The following is a 12,615-nucleotide window of genomic DNA, read 5'->3' on the forward strand; positions in this document are numbered from 1 at the left end:
GAATTTTGAAATGCAAAAGTTTGATTTGATTGATGGTACAAAACACGGAGAATTGCACTGTCAGCGGTTTGACTGTCAACTGACTGTTCAGGCATGTAGCAGTTAAAGTGAAAATTCAACAGTCAAAGTTAATATTTTTGTTGTTTTTGTTTTTGGTTTTGTTTTGTGTTAATGATGAAAATTTATTTACATGACTTGTTAGAAAAACACGGACGTAATAAATAAATAATATGTACTGTATGCGAGTAAAATTACCGATAATAACCCTGAAAATCATTTAATGCACAGAAAAATAAATATTTAACTGGCAGAAAACACACAAAATATTATCTGGATAATTAAGCAACAATATGACAAATAGTACGACATTTAATACTGACAGTACAAATATTACATACTATAATGAACAGTACGACGAGTAAACGGTACATTAAGAAATAAGAGATACGGCAAACTTTAAGAATGACGATTAATAACCCAAGCTACAAATAATAACATGTAGATGATTGGGAGTGTCAACATCCCAGGTCCACATTTTTCAGGGCTATGTAGACAGAAGAAGGACATGATTACCACCACGACGGTGATGATCATAAGAAAACACGACTCTATCCGCTTCGCCATTTTTGCCGGGGGAAGAAGAGAGAATGAATATGAAGTAGAAATTTGAGAGATGAGTTAGAATTTGATGTGAGATTTTATGAAAAAAATGAGAGGTATTTATAGAATGAAAAGAAGGATAGAGACGTTGGGGAATGAAGTGATTCCGTACAAAAGGAAAATTTGAGTGGAAGTAGGATTTGAAAGAAAGTGTATGGTAGGGTTTGAAAAAAGAGATGTATAGAATAAAGTTAGGATTTGATTTTGAAAGAAGAGATTTGAATGGAAAGGAAAAGATTTTGAAAATAATGGAAAATAGTACAAAAATTAGTGGGAAACAAAATCAATAATAATTTACTTGTTACCAGTACGGTCTGAATCCCCGGACTTTGCGCCTGCAAAAGATTTAACTCTGTACCAATTGCGTCAGTACTATTTATCTGTAAATGAATCTCAAATAAATAGCGTGTGTGAAGTAATAAACAGTACTTGGCGTTTGCGTAAGAATAAACTCAACAGCGAGCCAAAATACCGTATAAGAAAAATTCTAAAAACCAAGTATTCATAAATCAGGATATGAAAATCCAAGATTATATGAAACTTTTAATTTTTAGATTGAAGTTTTCTTGAAAAAAGATGCGGGCAAATTTTGGGGTATAACACCATGCTTTAGTCGAGGTTCGAGAACTTCGAAGTACATTTTTAAGGTTGCGAAATGTGTCTGTCAATCAATCAAGTAAAGTTTGGATCGAGAATTTTCTCGACTCAGTGATTATCAACATGTCTATGCAAGTAGCTATATGTTAAAATCAAATTCATGGAATTTAAGAAAACATGAAAATTTATCATGTTTCGTTGGAATTTACCTGGCCTGAGTTTATAAACGTGGTGTGTGATCATCATTCACATGAATGCATCTCTCTTTGTAAATAGAATCCGTCATCATGTCTCTTCAATCGGGAAAAACACGCAGCAAAGTAAACAACCCAAACAATAAGCAATAAACATGAATAAGAAACTTCATACTTCTCAAACCATAATATGATCAAGAAGTTTATCTAGGCATCACTTTTTTTTAATGTGAAATGAAAAATTGAAAAAATCAAATCTGAATAAGAATAACTCTTATTCATGACAGAATAATAGTTGTGAAATTTCAGATCTAACATACAATGTAAACTTCTAGAACTAATTTTTTAATAATTTTAAAACCCTAGAAACTGAGATGCACACTCGATTATGAAAATTCTTCTTCATGTGACAATCATATTTGTGAAATTTCATAGAACAACAAACCATGCTCCGACCACCATAACTGAGTTGCACCTCAAAACTTCAACCACCTAGTGCAATTTGCCTTCATTCCTCCTTCTCCGTCCAAATGAACACCAACTACACTCTTCCAGTGCTTCTTTCCCGATCCACAACCATAAACCTTCGAAAACAACTTCAAACACTCACTATCATCTAACAAATTCCACCATCGTGTAACCATTCCTCCTCCTTCGCTTATTTTCGGAACACTACAAACGACAACAAAATCGTAGCCATCGTGAACCCTGCAAACCACACACCTTGCAACTGTGAAGCAACGCACAACCTGTTAGAACAAGAATTGTTCTGATCAATAATCTTAGTTTTGATGATAACAATGTATATGAATTTTGCTCAAGATAATGTGGTACTCTAATCCTATGCAATTTCCTTTTCAGGAAATATATAAAGAGTATGCACAAATCAGCGCTAAGAAGCTTTGACTCAGAAGGTTCAGTATGCAACTTCAGCACATGGTCTGGCAAGACATCAGAAGATGGTCAAGAAGAATCAGAACATGGTCTATTAGAAGCATCAGAAGAACTTGAGTTCAGAAGCAGAAGCACTGAAGTCATGGAATCACGCTCAGAAGCATATCAAGATCAGAAGATGCTCTGCACCAAGCTGTTTGTACTCTGATGATATTCAACGTAGTATTTACAAAGAACAAATCAGAATCAAGTACTAGATGGCAAGCTACGCTGACTGACAAAAGGAACGTTAGAAGCTATTAACTGCAACGTCAGTAGTCACAGCAAACGCAAGGCTCGAGGTAGTTGACAAAAGAGTGAAACATTAAATGCAATGCTGTACGGAATACGCAAAGCATTAAATGCTCCCAACGGTCATCTTCTCAAAACGCCTATAAATATGAAGTTCTGATGAGAAGAAAGGTTACGAATTTTGGACGCACTTTGAACGAATTCTGAACTATCTCTGATACTATCTTGCTGTTCACTTCAAAAGCTATCAAACTTCATCTTCAACCTCACTACATTACTGTTGTAATACTTTAGTGAGTCTAAGCTTAAATCTGTAAGAGAAATATCACAGTTTGTGATTATCGCTTTTAAGAAGCAATTGTAATACTCTTAGAATTTGTTTACATTAAATTGTAAAGGACTAGAGTGATCGGGTTGTGATCAGTATACTCTAGAGAAGTCTTAGAAGGTCTCTAAGCAGTTGTTCCTAGAGTGATCAAGTTGTGATCAGAAGACTCTAGAAGACTTAGAAGTTGTCTAAGTGGAAAACCATTGTAATCTCGTGTGATTAGTGGATTAAATCCTCAGTTGAGGTAAATCACCTTGTATAGGGTGGACTGGAGTAGTTTAGTTAACAACGAACCAGGATAAAAATACTTGTGCAAATTATTTTTATCTTACGAGTTTTTGAAACTACACTTATTCAAACCCCCCCCCCCCCCTTTCTAAGTGTTTTTCTATCCTTCACAACCACCATTCAAACCTCTGCTTACTTCTCTGATTCAGCCAACAACTTTAATGAAAACATCGAGACCACACCGAGCAGCTCACGACCATCCTCAAATGTAAATGCAGACGATAATACCTCAAATGAAAATGGAAGAAACTGGATCTGGAAGAAGGAAATGATGATTTTGTTGGAGTTTGAGCTTGAGAAATTGAGGGGAGAGATATATGATGTACGAAGAGAATCAGAAGTGATAATATGAAGTCCAATTGTTTGAAATGATGCACCTCATTGTTACTCGGGCAAATGGATGTAAGAAACTTGAATGAAAACAACAATGTATCGCTACTTGACAAAAGTGGTCTCTTTGATTGGACAATACAAGATTATTTGGCCAATTATATAAAAGGGCATCAATCCGTGTAAATAAAATCTATAAAATAAGAAAACAGATGTACCTGGAAAACTCATTTTTGCCCTTTGTTCTAAATTTGCCACCTATTCAAATGAGGGTTAAATTGTGTCCAATTATTACTTTTTGTGACTAAATTCTGACATGGTCCAATTGTAACTAATGATTTCTAAAAGTTATTGTTTTTGTTTTTCTTCTCTGTATCTATCTTTTCTCTCTCACGTACTTTTTTTTCTCTTTCTCTCCCTCTACTGTGCACGTTCTTCTTCTCCTCTCTTTCTTTTCTCATCACTCCCTTCCTCTTCCTCTTCTTTCTTCTCTCTTCATCTTCTTTAAAAAAAATTACTGATGATTTGATGAAGGTTACGGTTATTTTTTACATAGTTATTTATTTTATTTTTTTCAGGTTATAGATCTATATACCAAGACGCAAACTGACTTTAAACCATATAAAAAGTGTAAGTTTTAACTTTTTTTTAAGTTGTAGATCTATACATATATGTAATCATCCTGGATATTATAGATCTTCTTTTGCTATTTTTGAACTTCATGACAAAACCCATATTTTTTCATCTTTTTAATATTTTTTCACTTCTTTTATTTTTACAGGTTGTAGATTTACATATAAGATGGAAAAAGTTAAATAACATTGATAAAAGAAAAGAGTAAGTTTTTAATTTTGTTTTTTGTTTTTTTAGGTTGTAGATCTAAAAGAATATGTTACCATCTATGTATTTTCTGGATAATATATACTTTCTTGATTTTATTTTGTAGATTGAGGTTGAATGAATAAACTTTTGTTTGAATAATGGATGAGGGTAGTGAAGAAATTTGAGTTTTCATTTGAATGGTGGATCTTGGAAAAGAATGATGATGGAAGTTTTGCGTTTGAAGGGACAAATCAAATTTCTTTACTTTTCAAAGAGTTAGGTTGAACGACTGATGAATAGATGAAAAAAAATAAGGGTTTTGTGTTAGAATTTTGGGTTTGGTATGAATAAATGAGAGTGTTGTAGATGAAATCTGGGAGTAGAGAGATAAAGAATTACAAGAAATAAGTAACATGTTGTTTTGGTATCTGATAAGAGATAAGAAAATCTTGTGGAAGCAGTAATGCTAAGACACGTGGGTGGGAAGAAAGAGAACATGTGGTGATAAAAAGAAAGAAATAATAATCAAGAAGATTTCTTTTGAGATAGAAAAAGGAATGAGATAGAAAAATTATGATTCTCATTAATTATTTAGGGATAAAAAAAAATGATTCTCAATTATTATTATTTTTAGGTGAAACAATCTTTTATTTATCTTAATATTCAATACATTTAATTTTTTAATAAATTTTTTATTAGAAATTGATTTAATTTTAAAAAAAAACTATACTTTTAATTGTTAATATCTCTTATTTTACTTTTAAGATAAATAAAAGATTGTTCTCTAATATATCTTATTTTTAAAAGAAATTAATTTAAACATTTTTATTTTAAAATAAAATAATGTTTAAGACTAACAATTTAATCAAATCTTTTAATTTTTGACTAATTTTATTTTAGTCAATGAGAATTGTGAAATATTGGTAAAAGAAGTAAATGAGAGATGAGAATTGGTAAAAGAAAGTAGGAAAAAAAAGTAAATGAGAGATGAGAATTGTGAGAGGATTGATATGAAAAGATGTACAGAAAAAATGATAAAAGTATAGTTGTTTTGAAAAGACAAATATTTAGACTTCATAGATTTATAATCAATTAATTAAATTAAAATACTGTATATGAAGAAGACAAGTAAGAACATTGATTGAAATTGAAATGGGACATGTAAATCTAAATATGAGTACATATTTTTAATGTTGTTATGTCACAACATATATTGCAATCAGTTTAAAATATATATAAATTATTATATTACTCAATTAATTTAATACATTATATTAAATAGTTTATAATTTAATAATTTATAAGTTAAATAATTATTTAGTTTATAATTTAATAATTTATAAGTTAAATAATTATTTAGTTTATAATTTAATAATATTAAATTTAATAAAATTAAGTTAAATGAATTATAAGATATAGACTTCCTTAGTATTTTTAAGATGTAGACTGAAGTAGACTTCCATATTTTTATTGCTTTTTTGTTTTAAAGATATATAAAACATCTTAAAGATAAGGTTGAGGATGAGAATTGACAGAAAAATTGAGAAAAGGAGATATGGAAAGATTTGCAAAGATATGCAATGAATTAAACGTGAAAGAAAATCATAATATGTTGATCTTGATACCATCAAAAAATATACTCACAAAATCAATCGTTAGTTGATTCAGTGGTGATTGGCGCTGGACTTGTAGGGAGAACCACGGTTCGATCCCCGCAACTGCGATCGAGAGTAGGCTTGGCCTACTTGATGCCAGAGCTTATCCCCCGAACCGGACTATACCGGTGGTAATAAAAAAAAAGTCACAAATGTCATACATCATAAAAGAAAATGCAGAAAAAAATCATTTTGGTGCATATATAAAAAAAGTATTTTCAAACTTTTATTTTGGTACCATTCTAATTATATGTATGATTCTGTACACCAACTTTTATATATTTAAGCAAAGTATTTTTATTTACTTTACTTACTTTTTTCCAATGTTTACCTTTACATTATAGTTTCTTTAATATTAGACTTCGACATAGTGGAAACCCTATTTCCTTTCTGTGAGATTTTGGATCGAACTCTAGTATGGCCGAAGGGTAGCTTCTTGGTTCGACAGGGTTAAGCATGAAGTCGAAGGTTGTTCACATGCTTGTGTCGAAGATGCTAGGGTTGTTAGCATGTTAAATTAGGTTTTAGTGTTTAAACCCTAATTTGTTAAGTTAGCTTGTTTATTAAGTTGACTTGTGTAATGGGCCTTGTGGAAAAAGCCCATTAGTTAGTATGTTAGGTTTTATTATAAATAGCATACTAGTCTCTCATCATTGCTAAGCTGCAAATCCTAATTTAGGGTGAGAGAGGTTATTTGTTATTCTTGTAAACTTGTAATCTTGTTGAAGGAAAAGTAAAAGAATAGCAGTTATAACCAATTCTTGTGTTCTTATTCTCTTCCCTAATTCCCTATTATACTTTGTTATTGGTATCGTTTTTCACAACAAATTGGTGCGGTGAGCGTGGAGAAGATGCCGTCAACAAAGTATGAGATTGAAAAATTCACCGGAGTGAATGATTTCGGTCTGTGGCGCTTGAAGATGAAAGCCCTACTGGTTCAGCAGGGTTGTTTGGAAGCGTTGAAGGGAGAGGCAGCCATGAATGCTGCATTAACGGCAGCGGAGAAGACAACTATGATCGAGAAAGCACACAGCGCAATTTTGTTGAGCCTTGGTGATAAGGTTCTCCGACAGGTATCAAAGGAGACGACGGCATCAGGGTTATGGGTGAAACTTGAAAGTTTGTATATGACCAAATCGCTGGTAAATCGACTCTACCTGAAGCAAGCTTTGTATTCATTCAAGATGATTGAAGACAAAGTATTGGCTGAGCAGTTGGATATGTTCAACAAGCTGATTCTTGATCTTGAAAATATTGATGTGAAGATCGATGATGAAGATCAAGCGCTGTTACTATTGTGTTCTTTGCCTAGATCACATGCTCACTTCAAAGAAACTCTCTTGTATGGAAGGGAGTCCCTGACGTTTGAAGAAGTTCAATCAGCCTTATACTCTAAGGACTTGAATGAACGAAAGGAGCATAAACCTTCGACTGTTGGCGAAGGTTTGGCCGTTAAAGGAAAACTCTTACGAAAGGATGGTAAGTTCGACAAGAAGAAAGGCAAAAGCCAGTCGAAGTCTTACAGTGGCGAAGCATCTGGCATTCGATGCTACCATTGTAAAAAGGAGGGTCACACAAGAAAGGTGTGCCCTGAACGCCTGAAATATCATGGAGGTAAGGATAATGGCAACGCTGCCATTGTTCAAGATGATTTCGAATCATCTGATGTTCTTGTGGTTTCAAGCAGTGACTCTAAGAGAGAGTGGATTATGGATTCAGGTTGCACTTGGCACATGACTCCAAACAAAGACTTGTTCGAGGAATTATGTGATCAAGATGGTGGATCAGTATTGCTGGGAAACAACAAGGCTTGCAAGATTGCAGGTATTGGATCTGTTAGATTCAAGCTCCATGATGAGTCAATAAGGTTGTTGACTGAAGTCAGGTATGTTCCTGATTTGAAGAGAAATCTGCTTTCTCTTGGTGAATTCGACAAGAAAGGATATGTTTTCCAAGGAGAGAAAAGTATCCTAAGAGTCATGAAGGGTTCGAAGGAAGTCTTGAGAGGCGTGAAGAAACAAGGCTTGTATACCCTTGAGGCTGAAGTTGTAAGTGGTTCGACAAATGTTGCATCCACGAAACCTTTGTCGAAAACTGAAATCTGGCACATGAGATTGGGCCATGTCAGTGAAAGGGGTCTGGTCGAATTAGGGAAACAAAATCTGCTTGGTGGAGACAAAGTCGAAAAGCTGAAGTTTTGTGAACCCTGTGTACTTGGAAAATCTTGCAGAGTGAAGTTCAACAAAGGCAAATCAAGAACACATGGATCCCTTGATTACATCCATGCTGATCTTTGGGGGCCTGCAAGGTGTCCATCACATTCAGGAGCAAGGTATTTTCTATCCATAGTAGATGATTATTCCAGAAAATTATGGGTATTCATCCAGAAGACTAAGGATGAAACTTTTGAGAAATTCAAAAGTTGGAAGACTCTGGTTGAAAATCAGACTGGCAGAAAGGTCAAGAGGTTGAGAACCGACAATGGCCTTGAATTTTGCAATGAGGCATTCGACAGTTTTTGTGCTGCCTCTGGTATTGCAAGGCATAGAACTACTGCAGGTACTCCACAGCAAAATGGTTTGGCTGAAAGGTTTAATCGAACTATTTTGGAGAGAGTCAGATGCATGTTGACTAGTGCGGGGTTAACAAAGGTGTTCTGGGCTGAGGCTGTTTCGACAGCAACATATCTGATAAACAGATGTCCTTCGACAGAGTTAGATATGAAGACACCTGAAGAAGTTTGGTCGGGACATCCACCAGATCTCGACAAACTGAGAGTATTTGGCTGCGTAGCCTATGCTCACATTAGGCAAGACAAGGTCGAACCTAGAGCTCTGAAATGCATGTTCATGGGATACCCTGAAGGAGTCAAAGCTTATAGGCTATGGTGCCTAGAGCCAGGTCACAGGAGGTGTATCACCAGTCGAGATGTAGTTTTCAATGAAGCTGAAATGGCTTTTAAGAAAACTGATGATGTTGGTCGAAGTACAGAAACATCTGACGAAGAGCTGGAACAGGTAGAGATTCCTGTTGAGGTGGAGCATGTTGATGCTGAATTGCATATCCCAGATGAAGTCGAAGAAGAAGCAGAAGATGCTGAAGTTGAGGAAACTGACGATGACTACCTATTGTCGAGAGATAGGTCGAGAAGAGTCATCAAGCCACCTCAAAGACTTGGATATGCAGATCTTATAGCTTATGCCTTAATCTCTGCAAGTGAGGTTCTAGACGAAGAACCTAGAGACTATAAGGAAGTTATGAGGAGTCGAAATAAGACTGAATGGCTGAAGGCCATGGATGATGAGATAAAATCTCTTCATGATAATCATACCTGGGAACTGATCAAGAAACCTGCTGGGGCAAGGTTAGTCAGCTGTAAATGGATTTTCAAAGTTAAGGAAGGAATTGAAGGAGTGATGTCGAAAAGATACAAGGCAAGGTTAGTTGCAAGGGGTTTCACTCAGAAAGAAGGTGTCGACTTCAATGATGTGTTTTCTCCTGTTGTGAAGCATAGGTCCATTCGAATGTTGCTTGCCATGGTGGCACAGTTCGATCTTGAACTGGAACAAATGGATGTGAAGACTGCGTTCTTGTATGGTGATTTAGATGAAACGATCCTGATGAGGCAACCTGAAGGGTATGTCGAAAAGGGGAAGGAAGATTATGTGTGCGAGTTAAAGAGATCTTTGTATGGGCTGAAACAATCTCCTCGACAGTGGAATAGGAGATTCGACAAGTTCATGGCACGCATAAGTTTCATTAGAAGTCAGTTCGACCACTGCGTTTACTTCAGATTTCGACCTGGTAATTCATTTGTTATTTTGTTGCTTTATGTGGATGATATTCTCATAGCAAGCAACAGTGTTGAAGATGTGATGAGGGTGAAGGCTGAACTCAATAAGGAGTTCGATATGAAGGATCTGGGAGCTGCTTCCAGGATTCTTGGAATTGACATTCGAAGAGATAGAAAGAAGTCGAAGTTATGCCTATCTCAAGAGGCATATCTACGGAAGATTCTTGAAAAGTTTGGTATGTCGAATTCGAAGCCAGTTGTGACTCCAACAAACCCTCAATTCAAGCTGAGTATTGATCAGTGTCCCAGTACTGATGTGGAAAGAGCCTATATGAATAGCATCCCATATGCTAATATAGTTGGTTCTTTGATGTATGCTATGGTTTGTACTAGACCCGACATAGCATACGCAGTAAGTCTTGTAAGCAGGTACATGGCGAATCCTGGAAAGGCTCACTGGCAAGCATTGAAGTGGATTTTAAGGTACATAAATGGGTCTCTGAATAGAGTCCTAATTTATGGTGGAGCCTTGGGTGAAGATGGTAAAGCAGTAATCGAAGGATATGTCGACTCTGATTATGCAGGTTGTATGGATTCCAGGAAATCTATTTCTGGATATGTTTTCACTATGTTTGGCACAGCAATTAGTTGGAAAGCAACACTTCAGAAGGTTGTTGCTCTATCAACCACTGAAGCGGAGTACATTGCATTAACTGAAGCTGTGAAAGAAGCATTGTGGCTTGAAGGTTTTGCGAAGGAGCTGAAACTTCAAGGTCGAGGTATCACTGTTAAATGTGATAGTCAAAGTGCAATACACCTGTCGAAGAATTCAGCCTATCATGAGCGAACTAAGCACATTGATGTGAGGCTGCATTTCGTCAGAGGAGTAATCAAGCGTGGAGAAGTCCAAGTGCTGAAGGTTTCGACTGAAGACAATGCTGCTGATATGATCACCAAGACATTGTCGAGTTGCAAGTTTTTCCACTGTATGCAGTTGATAAAGCTGCATGAAGAAAGCTAGTTTGTTCCCTTGATGTTGTAGAGTTAGATCCAAGGTGGAGATTTGTGAGATTTTGGATCGAACTCTAGTATGGCCGAAGGGTAGCTTCTTGGTTCGACAGGGTTAAGCATGAAGTCGAAGGTTGTTCACATGCTTGTGTCGAAGATGCTAGGGTTGTTAGCATGTTAAATTAGGTTTTAGTGTTTAAACCCTAATTTGTTAAGTTAGCTTGTTTATTAAGTTGACTTGTGTAATGGGCCTTGTGGAAAAAGCCCATTAGTTAGTATGTTAGGTTTTATTATAAATAGCATACTAGTCTCTCATCATTGCTAAGCTGCAAATCCTAATTTAGGGTGAGAGAGGTTATTTGTTATTCTTGTAAACTTGTAATCTTGTTTTAAGGAAAAGTAAAAGAATAGCAGTTATAACCAATTCTTGTGTTCTTATTCTCTTCCCTAATTCCCTATTATACTTTGTTATTGGTATCGTTTTTCACAACACTTTCATTTTCAAACTCTTTTCTTTTTTACTTTATTAGTCGAATTCACTCCCTTACCTAGCAAAGATAGTGAGCTTGACAAGAGAACATTATTAATTCAATTGTATATATTTTAAAATTTTATCAAATTTAAATTATTTTTCATCAATTAGTTTATAAAACTAAACGAAAAAATTAAGAATACATCTCAAATAGTGGAAGGATATACATCTTTTGTTCTCTTCCCCATTTCAGTTTAAATAAGTAAAGTACATTTGAATTTTTTGTAATACAAATATAGCAAGGTCCTTCTAAGTTAAAATGAGGATGGGAGGGGTTGCTCAATTATCTCGAATATCTTGAGTTAATTTGGTTAAAAAAATTGAAGGTACAAAACTCAAGTTCTATATAAAAAAAAGGAAATATATACTAACAAGAGATAAAAGTTAGGCTTGTCATGTCCACCTCAAAAAGAAAACATTTGGTTTAAATGATGAAATATCAAGAGGTGCAGTTGCACTTCCTCCCATATATGTGGGTCTGCTCATCCGTGATAGAATCTAAATACGTGGTTTTCCTCCCATATATGTGGGTCTGTTCATCCGTGATAGAATCTAAATATGTGGTTGTTGGTTTGAGTACGATTATTTCTCTACCACATGTCTTCCACTTGGTTGATGCTGATATCGAATTCCGTTTTCGATAATTAATTTACTATTAATCCAAAAAATTAAAATATATATACGGGAATAAATTTACTATTGATTCCAATAATTTTATAAAGAATGTTAAAACAAAAATAATATTTACATACGAGAAATAAATACAGGAAAATATATTTTTATATACAGAAAAATAATAATTATTGTTCAAAAAAAATGTCTTTTTAAAAATATTATGAATTACTCAAGGTGGCCGACAAAAACCTAAATATTAGTGGTTTATAAAAAAACTCTTATATTATATTGGAACACATTTAATATTTTTAATTTTAACTTATATATTAATCTTAGACTTCTTTTTTATTTTTTTTTATAATTTATTTTAATTTTTTCTATTATTTTTGAATTCCATATTCTAACTGGTAACATAAAACCGGTCCACACCAGAACTCGTGCGGAGTCACGGGTTTCACACTAGTTTAAATTAAAAGGATAGTACAAGACACACATGTTTCATTATTACTTAGTAGTTAATTTATAAAACTCACTTAAAAAAAAATATTTTTTTAAATATCTCACAGAAGTATAGAAGGAAGTGTGACACCATCACTAGGAAAATTGTT

The 12,615-nt window shown here is 34.5% G+C and overlaps 1 long non-coding RNA gene across 1 annotated transcript; it reads left to right on the forward strand.

Annotated features, from left to right (window-relative positions):
• The first annotated feature begins 3,961 nt into the window (after positions 1-3,961).
• Positions 3,962-5,031, forward strand: LOC131607847 (uncharacterized). The gene is made up of 3 exons (XR_009285425.1): positions 3,962-4,212; positions 4,364-4,419; positions 4,529-5,031. It is a non-coding gene; the product is annotated as an uncharacterized LOC131607847 (long non-coding RNA).
• The last annotated feature ends 7,584 nt before the right edge of the window (positions 5,032-12,615 follow it).

This window comes from Vicia villosa, linkage group LG1 (assembly GCF_029867415.1).
Source record: "Vicia villosa cultivar HV-30 ecotype Madison, WI linkage group LG1, Vvil1.0, whole genome shotgun sequence".
In the NCBI taxonomy this organism is placed as follows: Eukaryota; Viridiplantae; Streptophyta; class Magnoliopsida; order Fabales; family Fabaceae; genus Vicia; species Vicia villosa.